The following is a 19,962-nucleotide window of genomic DNA, read 5'->3' as shown; positions in this document are numbered from 1 at the left end:
ACTTTTTTCAGAAAATGACAATTTTTTCTTCAAAAATTTAATTTTATCTTTAATGTAAAAATTCTTTTGTATGGGTTTATTTAAAATAGAAGATTTATTTTGATAGACCAAACAATTTGGAAGATTTACGACAGAGAATTCGCGCTGAAATGGAACAAATAAGCCCTGAGTGTGCAAAGTGTCGGTGAGTGCCAAAATGGTTGGCGGGGGACAATTTCAACATTTGCATTAAATTTTATGGTCAACCTTAGATGTTCGTTTTGGTTTGAGGTCAATTATAGTTATTTAAACATTAAGGGAGATAACTAATATTTACCTGTCGAGGACAGGTGTGCCCCCGAGCGATAGCGAGGGGTAGCAATAGAGTCCGAGACAGGTTAAATTAGTTACCTCCCGAATTGTTTATAATATTTTTTCCACTCTCAAAGTTATTTTGAAAGCACAAACTTTCTTTTTGACGAATTTATTTGAATACAATATTAGTGTGTCTGTTGCCGGTTGCTACGGCTTTCATCACACAAAACGTCAATATTAAAAGCGTCGTGTCAAAAGTTTGTAAAATGAATTTGAACAAAATTGAAAGAGAAACGGAAGTTGCTGAGGCTGCAAACTCTTCATGTTCCTTCCCCCTGCCGAAGAAATCGAAGAAACGTTATCATAAGGCATATTAGTTTTTTGTTTGGTTTAATTTTTGTCACTTATTTCCCCGAGGGAGGTAAGTGGTTACTTACCTACATCCCGTCGTTAATAGTAACCAACGATAGGTCAAAAAAGTTGTACCTACATCCACCAAATCAATGTCATAACAACGTACTTACCATGTAGAGAGTGAAAAAAAATGTTTTCGTGCCTCCGACCGGAATTCGGTAGTTTATAGATCTCGAAATCGTGTTGTCGGCCTAGCCCGACAAAATGTAGGGATTTTGAATTGTCATCAGTTTCGGTTGGCAATGTTGGCATGGGTTTTCAGAATTCTGTCAAGCGTCAATATCACTTCTGTGCATGGCTCGTTAAAAATGTTTTCCTGTTTACAATAACGTATCAACTACAAAGAAGCTATTATTTAAATATTTACTAAAATTTAAAAACGTTTTGACTGTTTTGAGCCACTTCTTGAATATGGACTGGTGTATCCATTACACTAAATGTTTCAGGAAAATATAAAAAAAAAACAAATTAATTGAAATTTAATAAATGTCAGGAAACCAGAGCGATGTTGATTTTAAATTTTAAATGCCAACACAAAAAAAGTCCCTTACTCATGCCCGCAAACGTGCACTTTCTGGCCTTGATACAAATAACTATTAGATACATTAAAAATTAAATTAAAATTTGGCATTTTCGTGAAGCAAGGTAAATAAGCATGATGAGAAATAAAAATTTACTTGTTTCAGTGTTTTCGACAAATGTCACTAATTTTGAAATTACTGAATTTATTCCATATGTAGTTTCCACACTGTATGTATAGTCCTACAGAAACTCTAGTGGAACCCGACTTTGGTCGTAAATTTATGTTTGTCACTTGAAAAATAGAATTTTATGCTGCAGCAATAATCCTACTAATAAATGCTAATGAGGGTTGTCAGTTTGGGGTTCGCAATGTTCGCTTCAAGCAGGGATGTTACAGGTAGTCGTAGTTGTATTTATGACAAAGGTTATTTATTACTTGATAATAAAATCTCATTCTTCGGTTGTTGTTGGTAAATTTACAACCAAAGTCGAATTCCACTAGAGTTTCTGTAGGACTATACAGTGTTATTCACATAAGATGACGAGTCTGACCAGGTAAAAATGCAACACAAAATACAATTTATTATAAAGCTACCTCGATCCAATCTATTACATCATCATAATGCACATAAAACACAGATAGCTTTTAATGTAAGCTTAATAAATGTCAAGTTCATACAGAAAAATAACCTCTCTCAACAAAGCATGTATGATTTAATAACAATAATAACAACTAAAATCACAAAAATAATGGGTAAGTAAGATCATGTCGGTTCTGTCATTGTTCGAAAACATTTTTAAATACTAAATATCATGGCCTCCTTGATCGAAAGAGACAAAGTCTCTTATAAGGCCAGCCGCATTAGCTAGTTTCAGGCCTTTTTCGTGTTTTTAAGAGGGCAGCACTATAAGGGGTCTGGAGGGTTGCCTATCTTCAATAATATAACCTCAAATAATTGGCAGCGTAAGGTTAGATTGGTAAGAATCTATAAATTTTGGGATTCTGATATGAGAACGATAGAATCATCATAATTTTTTTTTTATTACAATAGATAAGCCAGTTATCAAAAATTATTTATTGAACAATAATAAAAATAATGATTATGTAATTGTAAATTATTTTCTTAATTAATTTAATTTCATATGTTTTCTTTTTTTGGTAAGAATGTTTGTCTTTTTTAAAAATTGTGTCTTCGAATTACAATAATTACTTAGTACCGGAGATACTAATTTACCTATTATTATACTGCAAACAGTGTAATTATGAATTTTACATCGAAAAATGGGGTTGATATAAAGGTATGAAATTAAAATTTGGTCAAAATATAATCGACTTTTTTATGTGGAAGATATGGCAAGATTTCCTGTATAATTTGGACCAAAAATTCTACTAATTTTATAAATCGTTCGTTTGGATAATTTAAATTTCCTCTATCTTGATTGTAAATTAATTCTAACAAGGGACTTTTCTTGTTAGGTGACGCATCACATAAAGTCGACAAACATATATCACAATTTACACCTTCTTTCAATTTCAAAATTAAATAGCCACATAGGAAAGCTGTGGCTGCTGATCCTATTTCCACATAATTTTTATTAAATGTTTATCTAAACGCTTGTAATTTTTCTAACTTTTCAATAACGTTGTCGGGTAATACTACTATAATTTCATTAGGCTGAGCACTTAAATTTTGAATTTCTATTAATTTTGCATTACTACTGTATTCTAGACCAGATTTTAGATTAGATGTATTCATACTCTTCATCAATCCATTCTTTAAAATTAGTCGAACTGCATGCTCAGCCTTGGTCTGAAAACTACAAAAATATTACTAAATTAATTTTTGAAAATTCACTTTTAACAAACATTAAATAAGGAAGGAATTGCTCCCTTGCCTAGTCTACGCTGTTTTATTTTTGGTATAAAACTATCTGCAGTAAAATGTTGACTATTATCTATTCATTTTGATTGTGACCACTCCCTAGTAACTTTTCAGTTGCTAGGTTATTTATAGGGAATTTTAGATAACACTAAATCTAGTCGCAGTTGGCAACTCTCGGAGGCGCCATTTTGACAGAAACGTCACGCTCACAGAAGACAGAATGGAGCACGACTTGCGCAAACGTTTTTCGACGTACACTGTGCGCATATCTATAAAATTGAGTTTTGGTACAAAATTTTAGAATGCAAAAAGAAAATGCCACGTCGTCTTCTCAAAGTTGGGACCAAACGGTTAATATTGACTTGTTTCGAGACATTTATTGGAGCCAACGGGAAAACAACTCACAAAGACGAACATCACCAATAAAGTTAACTCTATTTGTGCTTTTTTGTTGTACATTTTGGCTAGTAAGTGTTGTAGTTTGATACCTTCTGCCTTTTCATCCCCTGTAAATCATTTTTTTGAACTTTCTGTCTGATTAGTTTTTATCTAAAAATACTTATTTGTATTAATCAATGCTAATTGATTAGTAATCCCCAGGCATTTTTCGCGTTTGTCTTACTGCCAAATGACCATTTCCTTCGTTCTTCATTAATATCGAGAATTGCATGAGGTGATTTCGAAGTTTTTACGTTAAATAATCTGTACCTGGATATAACCCCACTTTTCAACAGACGTGATCACAGAATCAGACAGACGTTTTTAGTTTCTCCTACTTCAAATATTGATTTCCGTTATTAATATTGATAAATACATTAAAATCATAGCTTTACTACCGTGGTCAAGTTTTGACAATTCTGACATTTTCACATCATGTTACACCACACAAATATTTAGTGTAGAACGTATGCAGCACACAGCTAAACAGCGCCTACTATGTTTTTCGTTGTGGTCACAATCAAAGTGAATAGATATTACATATAATAACTGCAGAGTCCGTTATCTGGTCCATGTCTACGAAATAGAGAAGTAAACTCTACACTTTTAAATTCATATTACATACCAGTGTTCTCTAGTAAAATATTTTTCCACAACAAATTTTAATTTGCGTCTGCAGGCATAGAATGAAAGGAAACATTATCATCAGGATTACTTGAATTACACGATTTTATGCAGCACTTTCTTACGTATGGCATTTTGTAAAAATAAATTGACAAATATTTTTGATTTTTCAAAATTAGCCGCCTATCGTAATGTACATGACTGAAAAATAGAGGGAGCTACTATAAGGGATGTCAATGAAAGACATTTAAAAACAGACATTTCTACGATGCGACTGGCCTTATAAGAGACTTTGTCTCTTTCGATCTAGGAGGCCATGCTAAATATGAACAAAAAATGCAATGACAGATATACCTTTCAAACAACATAATAGAATACCTACTTGGATTTCTGATTTAATTTTTAAATGCCAAAACAGAATGAATGCTTTGTAAACTGTATTTTGGGTTGCATCTTTACCTGATCAGGCTCGTCATCTTAGGGCCCGTACAGACTAGGCGAACCGAGCATGTAATGTAATGCTCGTCGCAAAATTGGTGCCACGAACAGCCGACGAACCGAGCACGCAACGAACGGCTATACTCTGTCCACTGATGATAGATTGCACGCTTTTTTACAGACACAGAGACGAGTGTCTACACTTTATAACATTTGCTATATCATTAATACTCGAAGAATAAATAATTCCAACAACAGTTTATAACAATTATTGAAAATACCTGTACTGAAACTTCATTTAGAGTCACAGCTGTAATCCTGTAAACAACATCATAGGCATAGGATAACTACTAGCGGGATGGAGAGTTTTGTATGTTTCAGTGCGTTATGTTTTTAAGTGATTTTTTTTTATAATCGTCTCAGTTCAGTTCGATAGTTCCGAGGTTGCGTGTCATTACAGCTACATTATACAGGGTCGCTAAAAAGTATGGATTCAGCTAAATATTTTCAGAACGGTTTAACAGAGCTCATTGAAATTTGGCACACAGCTAGAAGTGTTTAAATTTTATCATTTGATAGTTTTTTAAATTTTTTAACGTCATTTATTTTAAAAATGCAAGGCTAACTTGTTTTTTTTTTAAATGGCACGGGGGACTTAAATGTAATATTTTTGAAAAGAGTATTTTTTGTGAATTCAGTGATGTAACACATGCTCACATTGCCGCCATTTTGAAAATTTTTTTTGCTTAAAAATTATGTATTTCGGGTTTAAACTTTTTATCTTTTATGTATCTGTTTCAGTTAAATGTCTTACTTCTACACTTATTATTTACTTTTATTAATTTTTTGGCCAAAGGGCAGGCGGCAAAGAATTAACAATGGCTAAAAAAACATTCCAAAGGTCAAATTTTTTCAAATTTTATTAATTCGATAATTTTTTTATAAAGTTTCGAGTAAATTGAGATATGCATGTGCTACATTACTAGATTCGCAAAAAATATTCTTTTTAACGGTGTTAAATTTGACCTCTCGTGCCATTTAAAAAAAAACAAGTTGGCTTTGTATCTTCAAAATAAAAGATGTTATAAAATTGAAAAAAATATCAGCCTATAGAATTTAAACACTTCTAGCTGTGTGCCAAATTTCAACGAACTCTGCTAAACCGTTTTGAAAATATTTAGCTGTATCGATACTTTTTAGCGACCTGTATGTGATAAGAGTGATAACGAAAAACCGTTAGCTTTAATTCTGTGTAGTGATGCAGTAAGAATTATGTGGAATCTGATGAAAAAAGAGAAAAAGGCTCGACGAACTTTATAAAGATTTAAAGTTCCAACATATTAGCGGACAGCATAAAATTTTTAATAGAATGTCTCCCACAGACGGTGAGAATTTACTAACCAAAATAGGACCCAAAAATCTCCAAAAAGAATACGCGTTTTCGATGTGCAATCTCAATTTAAGGCAGGCAAGTATTAACGCAAATATTGTTAGTTCAGAAGTTTGTTTAACGAATTAAAAGTACCGAGCGATTATTTAAAAAATAAATCGAGTTTGCTTTGGAGCCTATGCTATAGCATGGGTTGCCATAGGTAACACGCCGACTCGATTTATTTTTTAATTGATCGCACCGTAGCTACAACAATGAAGAAAATGAAGAATTTTTTTTTCTTTACCATTTTACAGGTAAACTTTTGTAATGACAATTTGTCAGTAGAAAACGTTTTTGCACCACCGGTCATTTTCACGTGTTTACCGATTTCATGAACATGTTTACTTATCAAAAGACGGTAAGTAATCATAGAAGAAATTATTGTTTAGATTCGGCATCGGGTGCAGAGCAATGGGCCATAAACTAGTATGAAAAATGTAAAAAATGCCTTCTTTGGAAAAATCAAACAATTTAATAAATTAAAAAGAAAATTGTATCTATTTATTAATATGAAGTTCCGATGATGCAAAAATATTATTAAGCATCACGGGTGCTTGTCCGTCAGAATAACTGAATGCCCATTTTGGGGCCGATTTCTAATTTTACCTGAAAAGGTAGGAGCGAAGTTGCTGTTGATTATAACATTTACTCATTAATTTGTTAGGCTGTCTTACAAATATGGTGATCCATACATTTTATTAAATACATACCATAAGTTACTACACTCTTTAAATAAATTACAAGGAAGCGTTCGTCTGATTTGGACGGCGAAGCTGTAAACCTCGAGAGCGCATGCGCGCCACGAACGGTTCGCAGTGCTCCGCTCACTGTCGGTTTTCTGACGAACACAAAGCGCCATTCACAAACGCATCTCGACAAAGGGAGCTGACCACAGTCATAAACTCATAAATCTAATCTCCAACAATTTCAGTTACCATTAGTTTTTGTCCCTTATTTAAACGGTCTTGATTGTCAAATGGAACACTGTAGTTTTTTATGCATTTCATTTATGCTGAACAAAATAAATAGGTTACTATTTTTGAAAGCAACTCTTTACAGTAACTAATAAATAAGTTTCACATTTTCTAAAATAATGCGAATTGTGTCAATTTGTTGTAAAAATGCATAAGTCGAGATGGAGCATGCCATCAGCTTCGCAAATCAATCCGATGTTTAAATATTACTACAGATTAATTCCCACATACTTCAAACGTGGGTGTTCAGCGCTTGTTTTCATCCAATCAAAAATGTTTATCGCGGATAAATCGTCTTCCTAGTCTGTCTTCTGTCAAAAACGAATAAAATTGCATGTTACGCCTGTCAGATTCCCAAATTGTTTTTAATAATTGTGTTTTTAATAACTGATTAAAAAAGAGAAGAAGCGGCGACGTTGGTGGCGAACCGAACTCTATAGAAAACGCGTCGGTAATGAACTTATGCAAGATTTAAAATTTCAACATATCAGTGAACACTATAAAAAATTTACAAGAATGTCTCCTACAGACTTTGACAAATTATTGACAATGATAGGACCGAAAATCTGGAAAAAAGATACTACTTGTACGTTCGCCAGAGAATGAAAATTTTATTTTGAAAGCACACTTTAGCGACGAATCCCTTCCTTGTAACCTCCTACCTTTTCAGGTAAAATTAGAAATCGGCCCCAAAACGGGCATCCATTTTATTCTGACCATCCCGAAATACGGGCACAGCACCCGTGATGGTTATATTTTTTTTATTGGTAACCTATTTTACTTAATTAAAGCACGCCTCAGTGTGTATAAATCCAACTTTCAAAAACGCGCGTTTTTTTAAGTTTCCATTGCAACATCAACAGCCCGAGAGGACCTGAGAAACGTGCACTCTCGCCAGTAGTTTTCCTACGGCTATGATGTTGTTAACAGAATTACAGCTGTGAATCTGAATGAAGTTGAATTATTTATTCTTCGAGTATGTATTAATGATAAACAAATGTTATGTGCGCTCTTCGACTTTTTGCAGCATAGACACTCGTCTCCGTGTCTGTGAAAAGGCGTGCGATCTATTAGTGAACGGAGTATAGAAGTTGTTCGTTGCGCGCTCGGTTCGTCGGCTGTTCGTGGCACCAATTTTGCGACGAGCATTACATTACATGTTACATTACATGCTCGGTTCGCGTAGTCTGTACGCGCCCTTTTACGTGAATAACCCTGTATACATAGTAGACAAATTTCCACAGGAGGGGCTAAAAGCAGGATGTCGTACCGACGTTGCGACATTGCTTTATTTTGTGACATAAAAGTTGACTTAACCCGTGCACTTTATTAAAACTTAATTATTAGGCAGAATATAGCCTAAGGGAGTCCGTTTCGGCTCAGAGACGCGAGGGTCGCGGGTCCGATTCCGACCCAGGGCGAAATTAAAAAAAAAAAGGCTATATTCTGTCTCGTGATTCGGAAGCCACGTTAAGCCATTGGTCCCGATCTATTGAGTTGGTCATCATGCCCCTCATAGATTTGTAAACCAGTCCTAGACTGTGTAACAAATTTTTTTTATGTACCGGGTGATCAAGAAGGACTGTTTAAGTTGGCACTACAATTAAGAAAATTTTTTAATTCGGTTATTTATAACTCTGCAACCGGATATGTTTTGTTGGTTTATTTGACAAATATCTGATGTAGGTATAGCATTAACAACGACAAGCCATCAACAACCGAAAGTTACTCCTGTTATACGATTTAAAATACAATTCAGTGTTACCAACTTAAACAGTCCTTCTTGATCACCCCGTATACAGGATTATTCACGAGAGGGGTACTTCTGAATTTTTATTTTGGCGCAACCAACAATACCAATGGCAGTAACTACTAAATCAAATGTGTTATTTCTCTTAAATTAGAAATCAAAGTAAGTTGGATAGATTTGTCAGAAGTGTCAGATTGGCAGATAACCCGTATTTAATCAAAATTCAACAAGTAAATTAACAAATTAACTTAATATAATTGTAAACATCCGCAGCGCTGACAGAATTCTTTCCACACTCTCCATAAATGAGGAGCATGTCAGTCTTTTTGTCGTTATTGTAAAAACAAATTTTTCGAATTGACATCAAAGAGACAGAACTAAGAGCCATCGTGGATTCAGTTATAATTATTTTCAAAATTTGAAATCAAGATATTGCTGCCATGTGTATAATGGGTTGCGGTAAAAAGAAATTCAGAAATACCCCTCTCGTGAATAACCCTGTATGTATTGCCATTTCTATTGAAACACCACCTGTTGATTGTCAGTTTGGCAACGCGGCAAAGATGTTTATAGTAATTTTTTTGACTATTTTTGCCAATCTTGATTTTTATATTAAATTTTATATACCTACCAGGGTGGTCCAACACTTACCATTTTTGCGATTACACGTTTAATAATTGTCCAAAAATTCTGAAACTCGGTAGGCACAATCTACAATTAATATTCTATGATTGAGCATGATCATTTTTTTTCAATTACATTTTTGTGAAGGAGCTAACTTTATAGCGATTTAATATCAAATTGGTCCAGATATTGAAAGCTTTTTTTTGCTCTACTAGTTACAGAACTCCTCACCTTTTTGATTGATCCACTTCCGACTTTGAATTATAATTAGGTAATAGTGAAAACTGCGATCAAATATCAAGTTAAAGAAAGCTGGAATCCAAGACCGTTTATGGTAGAGCTGAATAGGACAGCTCGTAATGTGATGGCCCCCCAATAAATCTTTTTGACGCAGGGCTGTCGGCTCCCCCGAAACCATTTCTCAGGTCAGTACTGGTGAAATTCCAGTTTATGATAGAAACGATTCGCAGTAAGTAAAGGATTTTTCTTTAAATGAAAAATAGATATTTTAGAAAACTGAATATTGAATAATTTCAACTTCATTACGTAATTTATTTGAAAATTTCTTCAGAATGTTTGCCGAAATTGCTAGGCGTAAAATAGTCGAGTTCGGCCCTGACAGGGTAAGTACCTGCAGTTTGGCGATGGGGTATTGTAAATCTTACTTCTGGTTTGGTTTGTGATTAGGCACTTAGTGTAACTGCGTCATAAATTCCTGTCAGTTGTGCGGCACCTTCTTTAATTGCAAATAAATCGGCAATGTGATGCGTTTAAATTTTTTTTTATTTTCAGATTTCTGTTTTCTGTATTAGTTTGAACCTATTTAGATTAAAAAAATTTTTTTGAATTTTGATTAATTTCACTTTATCGCCTCTTGACGCGAAACCCAATTGATAATAAATAAAATAATGGGACAGGCTTATAGCTCCATAATGTGTGTCTCTTCCTAGCCAAGCGTAAAAATTTTTCGATAATTAGAAACCGCGTAATCGCAAAAATGGTAAGTGTTGGACCACCCTGTATATGTAATAGGTATAACATTACGTTTAGAATGCACGATGAGTCGACGACATAAATAATTGCTAAATATGTAGATACATAGTTAAATAATTGATTTATATGACATACTTATTTTGACAGTGATTTGCTTTGACGTTTCAGGAACTAGAAAATGTCAAAATTTAAAATTTCTCACTAAAAACCGTTTTACAATCAACCGGACCTGTTACTCCTCGTGTCAAAAATAGATTACTCCCTAGAATTCGAACTTTTAGGGAAATAACGTTTTTCATGTTGTGTGTAACTAGAATTTTCAAAAGTTATTTTGAATGCCTAAGGTTGGTTACTTTGAATTGAGAGATTAAATCCAAATAAATATGCCGCCAGTAACCAAAATTGATTGTGAAACGAAAAATCATCTATCACGTAGCGAAAAATTAATCACTTACAATTAATTTGCTGTCTTACATTTTTGGGATATCTTTTGTTTGTCACCAGAAACCACATAGCCTCCAACCTAACCAAATTTATGGCAACCTAGTAACGAATATCCCTAAATCCTAGGAAGTAATCCATTTTTGACACGAGAGTACACATTGCAAAATTTTAGGAAAAATCAACAGGTGGTGTTTCAATAGAAATGGCAGAGTAATTCATTGATACTGTCATGTTCAGATAAATCTGAGACAATTTCATTTTTCGAGGCAATGTGGGCTGAACATTGAACAATATTTCCATGGATTTTTTGAACGTACCTACCGAGATTTGTCACAAGAAAAACTTCAAAGCGATTTTTAACACTTTTTTTTTTTTTTTTTTTAATTGCCATTCCCGTTTTTAGCCATACGGCTTTTTCGGCACCTTTCGGTCGGCCGTTTTTTCCATTCCAATTTCCTTTGCCTTCTCAGGTGATGCGACGGGGCTCCGGGGCACTTTCCCCGGCCACCCACGCCCATTCCACCTCACATTCACAGACATACACAACAACATTTATACACCCATGGGCGCCTTTTCCCGACGGGACTCGAACCCGTGCTGACCTCGCGGTGGTGGTAAATGTTTAATTGTTAAACACTGTTTTGTTGGTTGATTCATCTTTATGGAGTGACCATATTGTGTGATTATCTTTTGTTAGGCCTACTAGATTTTTGTATTGTCTTTTTAACGGAAAAATTGCACCAAACTTAGCGATTTTAGGATAGCAACCTAGATTTTCAGATTCGACTATACAAACCTTATATTGTTCAAAAGCTTGTCAAAAAAGCTTTCGACCAGTGCAATAATAAATACGGGGTGCCATTTGAAAAAAATGAGTTTTTAACATTTTTAATTCGTTATGTTTAAAAAATCGCAGTAGGCATATGCGATTAAGCAGGTTGTTGAGTAAACACTCAGCAGATGCAGCAAACATTCAGAAATCAAACAGAGTTAATCATTTTAATTTATGTGCAACGATTTGGAAGGTACGAATTTTCGAAGGGACCCCTGCAATTCGAAATTCTGGTAAAAAAAGCGCCACTGATTAAAAACGATGGCAGATAAGTAAAAACGACCTGTATAAATTTGATTCATAATTTAGCATAGAATTCAAGAATAAAATCAAACTGGGTAGTTTCCATTTAAAAAACATAACTTTAGTGTTTTTATAATATTAGGACACTCTGTATATATACCGCAATATTTTCCGAATATGCAGTAGAAGCGTAGCTATCATCTAGAATTAAAAAAAAGTTGATATCTTTAATAACAAACAAGTTATGGAGCTTTTTCGCAACTCTGGGACACCTGTATGTAATCCCATTTGAAAAAAAATATTTTGACAGTTTACCCTTGAAGCCTATGGGGCTATACTTGAATTTTTTAGGCCATTTTGTAGCTTATTAACAACCATTTAATTTGGTGTCCAGATAATTAAAATCTTCCAATAAATAACGGAGTTATGGACTCGTCTTCTTTTTTGGGTACACTAGATTATTTTAAAAACAAAGAATCATTTTTTAGTCTTTTAATTCTAAAATATTTTCTTTCACCTTCTTTTGTCCGTGTAGGGTATCGAAATGCAGAGGTCAGAAGGGGCGGCAAAATTTGAATAGCCTACTGGCGGCAAATGTGTTAAACCGCCACTGGATACAGTTTTTCCACAATTTTGCACATACCTACTAGCTCTACATTTATTTACACTTTGAGGGACACCACTTTATTTATTCTTTTATCTCAGGCTACAAAATCGACTTTTGTACCTAAGTAACCTGGTGAATTAACGCTATTCTATGTTAACGCACACAGGGTACAGCGTTTTCAATAAATGTCATTACTTTGATTCAATTTGTCAGATTTGTCACAAACGATTCAGGTAGATACTTTCATCCTTATAAACACCAAGGGTGCGTTTATGAAACACTACCCGAGTAGAGTACGAGTTGTGTTAGTATGGCGTCGAGTAGTTTACTGGTCGACATATTCAATGAACGCTCCCGAGTAAAAACCTAAAAATTCAGAGCTGTCACACAACCTGCCATTTATCGGCATTTAGAGGTTAAAAGTTGAAAAAAAAACATGAATAATAATAGTAACCGTAATAAGATTAAAAAAGTAATTGCAATGAACATATTATCATTTGCTAAGAATTTTTTAAATCACCAAGAGGTTTGTACCTATAATTAAATATGTATTAAAAAATAGACATAATTTAGACATAAACGTGTTTTTTTGTTAGACACTGTCAGAATTTGAGAATTTTCTCCTGTGTGAACGGATTTTGATAAATGTCACAACTTGTCAAAACGAAATGTCAAGTTAATTTTAAAGATTTTAAGCGATTTGAAGCCTTTAAGGGGCTCGTCGAACAAAAAAACATTGTATTCAACTCGTTCGTGTGTAAATTGGGCTCTTTATGGCATTCGTGGGCTTTTAAAACGCTCGTTTCACTCGCGTTTAAACTAGCCCAGTCAGGTATAAAGAGCCCAATTTACACACGAACTCGTTAAATAAACTAATATTTTAGTCAGATGACGAGGAAAGTGACGTGGTCAACAATGGTTTGCTATTAATATTGCAGAAAGGAGAAAAACCCATTCGTATTACTGTATATGTGGAAAATGTTGTTGCCCATTATAATTCGACCGAATTTCAAAGTCATTTTAGAATGACTTACGAAACGTTCGAACATCTTTTGTCGATAATGAATCCTATTTTAATAAGACATACTTCTGGTCCTCCAAACGTTTCACCTGAAAAACAACTGCTTGCAGTAATTTGGCTTTTAGCCACACCTGATTCATATAGGTAGATACAAGTTTAATACAAAATTATCATCTGAAAGTAATGCATGTAATAAATGGATAAAGTAATGTAATGAACGTTATTAATTTTTAGATCTATTGGGGAAAGATTTGACTTGGCCAAGTCTACACTATCTGTATGTTTTGTCAGAATAATTAAAGGTTTATGCCGAATTGCACCAAATTTGATAAAATGGCCTCAAGAAAATGAGATAGAGGGATTAAAACGCAAATTTCAAAACTTATGCAGACTCCCACATGCTATAGGAGCCATAGATGGAACTTACATTGCTATTAAAGCTCCAAAAGAAAATCCTGAATCCTATATAAACAGAAAGTGTTTTTATGGAATGACATTGCAAGCTGTTTGTGATCCCTGTTTACAATTTACAGATTGCTTTGTGGGATATCCCAGTTCAGTTAGTGATAATCGCATTTTCAGAAATTCTCACATTTATGAAGGTGTTCAAAATCACCCACAAAGATTTTTTCCACATAATGAGTATATTTTGGGAGACAAAGCATATCCTGTACTACCATGGCTCATGACACCTTACATCAACCGAGGCAACCTAACTGCAAGGCAGATTTATTATAATTCTGCAGTATCTAAAGGAAGACAAGTCATTGAAAGAGCATTTTCATTATTGAAAGGACGGTTTCGAAGACTGAAATACATTGATATGAATCGGACTGATTTAATTCCGGAAACAATTCTAGCTGCATGTGTATTGCACAACATTTGCCTGCTACACAATGATGACTTAATTGACCAATATATAAACGAAGGTCGAGAATTAGATAATGATGATCAAAATGCTGATAATGCAGCTATGGAGCCACATGGGCGACATATTAGGGATTCTCTGGTAGATTTTCTATGGAATCATCGTTAATAGTAAAAAGTTATGTAAGAAGTGGATAGTGGATATTGTTAATCAATGAAATTATTTCTCAATAAACATAATTTTCATAATTATTGCGCATACATTCAAAAACAAACCTTTTCAATAAAAAGAAGAAAAAAAATTGAATTTACAATTTTATCAATAATAATAAAAAACAAAAACAAGCTAATAATAAAAAAATAAACAATCTTATGAAACAAAATAAAAACTTTGATAAAAAAAAAATTAACAAACTTTCCTCAATATCTACTTAATAAGAAAAATCAACCTTGATTTTTACAATTTATCAATTAATTTATCCATTTTCTGGGCAAATACTTGTATGGCTTCTCTTTGAATTTCCATCAACTGCTCATGACGAAATCGTTTGCTCTGTTCTTTTTCCTTTTCAGTGTTTTGAATATGTTCCAAGAATTTCTCGGCTTTAGATTTCCTCTTCTTTATTTTATCTTGCACATCTTTAATATTACTGTTGTTTGAATCTGATGTATTTTCTTCTAATGCATCTTCTATTAATTTGGTCTCCATGTCTGTCTGTCTTCTAGAAGATGAAGCTATTGCAATTGGATTGACATTTGGCTTTTTCCCAAAGATTTCATCAAATTGACTGAAATACTCAAATTTTACTGAAGCAGCACCTGTATTTCTCATACTATCAATTTTTTTTTGGTATTGTCTTTTCAAATTTTTAAATTTATTTTCGCACTGAGTTCTATTATATTTAAAACCATTTTCATGTAATTTTGCTGAAATGGATTTCCAAACTACATCATTTCTCACACTTGTCGACGTAAATAATGATAGCGACGATTTATATTGATCAATTAACATGAGAATTGCCTTATGTTCCCATCTGTTATTTATATCAGGAAGATCCGTTTGGTAACTTGTACTTGCACACTTTGAACTTTCATCATTTGAAGTTTTATCACTAAGAATTGCAGCTTCGGATTCCACAGGTTGACTTATGTCTTCATCCTCTACATACACCAAACAATTATCTAAAATTTAATTATTTCTATTTATTGTTCAATTAGGTAGATAGGTCTAAAATAATTAACTTGTTTCATCATACATTAATGACAACCCATTTTCATTTTTCATATTGTTCCCTTCAGTATCCTTAACTAAGGAATATTTAGGTATTGAAGTAGCCATTTCAATATAATATTTTAAATAGCTAAATCGTTTTGCAAATAAAAACAACAACTTAACCTCATTCAAAAATATTGGCGGTAACAAAATGAAATGACCACGCGGTTGACCAACACAACATCCACCGTGCGCATGTGGTGTTAATTTTACCCATCGCTAGAGGTGGGTTAAAAGTGTTAACTGGGTGCAAAACCTAGGTGTCCTTATGAACGCCCTATCCGGATATTTGGGTTAACGCAGATGTTGTCATAAACGCCTTGGGTTACTCCAGAGTTACTCGAGTGAATTTCATGAACGCACCCCAACAATTAATTCCTGACTATAGCACAGATTACTCATATAAACAGATAGTGCACTCGGACCTCGAATTGTTTCCAGTTTCAGTGCGCAAGTCTCTGTTTTGGTTCGCACGAATTTAAAAACCTGTTTAGTTGGTTTTGTTAAAACCCTTAGATTATTCTCTAAAACTATATGTCCACATGAGCATTTATTCTATTTTGGTCAATAATCGTCTTTATACGCCCCCAAATGAGGGCATAAATTGGCCTTTATGGCCCGGATTTGTGAAAAATCTGCCAAGCAATTATTCAAACAATGGTATCAAACATTATTTGATTAAAGAAAATCATTGATTATATACACAGTAACCCTTACAACATCAAAATAGCTAATTAAATTTGCATGGACACAATTTTTAGTTGATTTCCTTTAAGGAATAATAAATATTTGTTTGAATCGTTTAGAAATTATGCCCTCGTTCCTCGGGCTTTAAAAATTCCCTCGTATAAATAAAACTGTGGATTAAATTCACTACAACAAAATTTAAACTTATTTCATGCCACAATTAAGTTTGTATGGGTTAGCCCGTTTCCATTTTGACTGTTTTATTTAGAATAATTGATTTGTTTGAATTGTATTCCTTTTTTTTATTATTTTTTCTTTCTGAAAAATATATTACGTTAATATTTTATTCTGGTTTTATTTTCTGTATCATTTTTATGGACATAACATCAATAGAATTGATTAAAACTCATATATTGGTTTTATTTGCTTTATTTACAATTTTAGAATTCCGCGTCGATCGGTTCACATTTTAAATTCGCGCGAACCAAACGAAAGCTACCGCGGCAAGAATCTTGGACCGCTACAATCAATGCATTGCTGGTCAAGTGCACTATCTGCTTATATGAGTAATCTGTGACTATAGTATATTTTTTCCTGGTAGGAGGTTACGCGCGCCATTTACAAAATCCTGCAACGAAATGCGACCACTCTATTGGTTAGTGGAATAGAGTAGGACCAATAGGGCTATGACTTTCAGATTTGAAGATATGGGGGCTCAAAAGGTGCAGCTTTGATCTGGTTTATTTTAAATATCAAAAAAGATTTTGATTATTTGTTTTTTACTAGTCAATCCTATAATAATTCTGAATGATTGTGATCAGGTTTGCAATTATTTACTTCATTATTTTCAGCTTTTCTTACCTACTTACTTACTTACCTAGTTTTAGGTCGGTTTTGCCTCAAATAACGTATGGTAACATGGCTCTGATTTTTCTTTCTTATTTCCATGGATACAACAAAAATGAAATATTTGAAGACCATTGGGATCATTGGGATACATTGAATGTTTTTAAATGTTGCCACATTTAGTGTAACAAATACAGGGTTATTCACGAGAGGGGTACTTCTGAATTTTTATTTTGCCGCAACCAACAATACCAATGTCAGTAACTACTAAATCAAATGTGTTATTTCTTTTAAATTAGAAATCAAAGTAAGTTGGATAGATTTGTGAGAAATGTCAGATTGACAGATAACCTGTATTTAATCAAAATTCAACAAATAAATTAACAAATTAATTTAGTGTAAAAGGTGTTCAAAGTGTCTACCATCGGCTTCTAAACATCCGCAGCAGCGACAGAATTCTTTCCACACTCTCCATAAATGAGGAGCATGTCAGTCTTTTCGTCGTTATTGTAAAAACACATTTTTCGAATTGACAAAGATTTTTTGCTTTAACGTCAAAGAGACAGAATCAATCACAGAACTAAGAGCCATCGTGGATTCAGTTATAATTATTTTCAAAATTTTAAATCAAGATATTGTTGCAACGTGTATAATGGGTTGCCGTAAAAAGAAATTCAGAAATACCCCTCTCGTGAATAACCCTGTATACTAAATGACCGATATTTAAGAATAATGGCATTAAGAGACCGTCACAATTCTACACGTCGAGTAAGAGATGAGTGGTTTGGTGTTGAGAGTTGGCCGATATACAGTAGCGGCCAAAAGTAAAGAAACACTTGAAAAACAAGTATTATTTCTTTTTATGCGTTTTATTTAAAATCAGACTAGGAAAAAAACATTGTAGTAAAGGACCTGAAAGATACAGTCAAAGAAGTTGTTATAAAAAAAAAGTAGTTTAAGAAATAATCAATTGATTTATTTTATATGCGGTCAAAAGTAAAGAAACAAATGAACAATTATTTTATATAATCATTAATTATTTATTCATAACAAGTAGAATAGCCATTATGTTTTATTACTTGTTGGGTCTCGTCTTCCTCTCTGGACTCGTGTCAGGTGGTTCTGGAGAAGCTCAAAGGGGGTTGTCAGCAAACAAATACTGAAGTAATTGAATATGTGTATTTCACAATAAAGGTAGATAAAGATAACAGAAATCGAACTGGTCTCGTTGAGCGCTGCCTGAGGAAGAGGCCGCGGTCCGGTCTTGCACCGTCCAGCTGCGGTTCTCCCTCCTACAAGGGTAGGGGTGGTTCGCCCTGTGCCGCAAACACATACCACCCGCACTACTCCTACTAGCTAACACAGTTGCCTAACCTACGTTTCTTAAAGCTAACATACTTCAGCACATTTTCTAGGCATAGAAAAAATCAATTTGTTTATATACTCTGACGTTATGTTGTTCCAGGCTCTTTGTACTGCCTCCACCAAATCTTCTCTGGATTCATATCTTCCTCCATTTTCTTTCCGAATTGCCCGATCAAGGTGGTCCCAGAGGTTCTCTATAGGGTTTAAATCGGGACTCTGGGTCGGCCATTTCATTACGTTCACTTTTTCTGCTAAAAATCACTCCTTTACGATATTTCATGTGTGTTTCTGGACATTGTCCTGCTGAAATGTCCATTGAAGGGGCATATTGTCCTTTGTAAACGAAAGCATTTGTTCTTGCAAAATGTGGAAATAAACAAATCTGTCCATTATACCTTCTATGAGATGTAATTGACTAATGAGCCTACCCCATAAGCAGAAAAGTATCCACAAAATTTTCATCTCCACCTCCATCATGTTTAACGGTACCCCTTGTTTACTTAGAATTGAATCTTTCGTTCTTTGGACGTCTTATCCAGTGTATGCCATCAGAACTGCACAAGTTAAATTTAGTTTTATCAGAGAATAGGATGTTTTTCCATTGGCGCGGCGTCTAATTCAAATGCTCTTTTGCAAACTGTAACTAGGCTCTTCGATTTTTAACAGAAATGAATGGTTTCTTTGCTGGTGTTCTTCCATAAAGTCCAATTTCATTAAGTCGACGTCTAATAGATCTCACTGACAAACTTACATTTAGAATTTCTTTTTTTATTTTTACTGCATCCCAAAATGGATTCTGCCTTGACAACATTCCTATTTTTCTGTCAGTGATTCTGGCGGTTTTTCGAGGTCTTCCCGATTTTGGAACATTAACTAAACTTCTTCTTTGATAGTACAAAGAAATTGTTTTTGAAATAACTGACCGATTCAGTTTTAACTGCTTGGCAATATCACTTTGTCGGTCAGATTGAAATTTATTAATATTACTAGCTGACCCGGCGAACTTCGTACCGCCTCAGAGTCAATAAATGTTGTGTTAACTTATTAGCTGAATTGAATGAAGTTTTTTTATTAAGATAAAATGAATAATCAAAATGAATTGAAATTTAATGATTTAATGCTTACACATATTTAAATTTAATGCAGAGCCAGTAGACAGAAAACGATATCGGGCAAGCGTATATGTTATGGATGCTAAAGTTTCCCATAAGCCTTGTTCTTGTTCTTCATTTAAAATTTTGTACATACTTCTGGGACTGAAGCCTGTACAGCACTTAGGGAGAGTTTTATTTTAGATTAGGATTTACCGAAAAAACATCCGCCACTGTTTCTACAGTTTTGCACTTTACGTTTCCATTATCTCCATGAGAAATGTCTTTTATTTTGATGAA

General features: G+C 33.9%; 1 protein-coding gene and 3 long non-coding RNA genes across 5 annotated transcripts in view; 2 read left to right on the top strand and 2 right to left on the bottom strand.

Moving 5' to 3' along the window:
* LOC138136804 (uncharacterized) overlaps positions 1-19,962 on the top strand; it is a 50,998-nt gene that overhangs the window by 18,882 nt on the left and 12,154 nt on the right. The window lies entirely within an intron of this gene.
* On the bottom strand, positions 2,915-4,088 carry LOC138139054 (uncharacterized). Its single transcript, XR_011162195.1, has 2 exons — positions 3,673-4,088; positions 2,915-3,619 (listed from the first exon to the last, which is right to left on the bottom strand). It is a non-coding gene; the product is annotated as an uncharacterized lncRNA (long non-coding RNA).
* On the top strand, positions 12,764-14,649 carry LOC138130811 (uncharacterized). 2 transcript variants are annotated; one of them, XR_011159651.1, is made up of 3 exons: positions 12,764-13,038; positions 13,397-13,713; positions 13,768-14,649. It is a non-coding gene; the product is annotated as an uncharacterized lncRNA (long non-coding RNA). The 2 variants fall into 2 exon arrangements; XR_011159650.1 differs by having other exon boundaries at positions 12,767-13,038; positions 13,397-13,677.
* Positions 13,391-16,096, bottom strand: LOC138130821 (uncharacterized). The gene is made up of 2 exons (XR_011159653.1): positions 15,643-16,096; positions 13,391-15,582 (listed from the first exon to the last, which is right to left on the bottom strand). It is a non-coding gene; the product is annotated as an uncharacterized lncRNA (long non-coding RNA).

This window comes from Tenebrio molitor, chromosome 1 (genome assembly GCF_963966145.1).
Source record: "Tenebrio molitor chromosome 1, icTenMoli1.1, whole genome shotgun sequence".
Classification (NCBI taxonomy): domain Eukaryota; kingdom Metazoa; phylum Arthropoda; class Insecta; order Coleoptera; family Tenebrionidae; genus Tenebrio; species Tenebrio molitor.
This window is presented reverse-complemented; position numbering and strand designations above follow the sequence as displayed.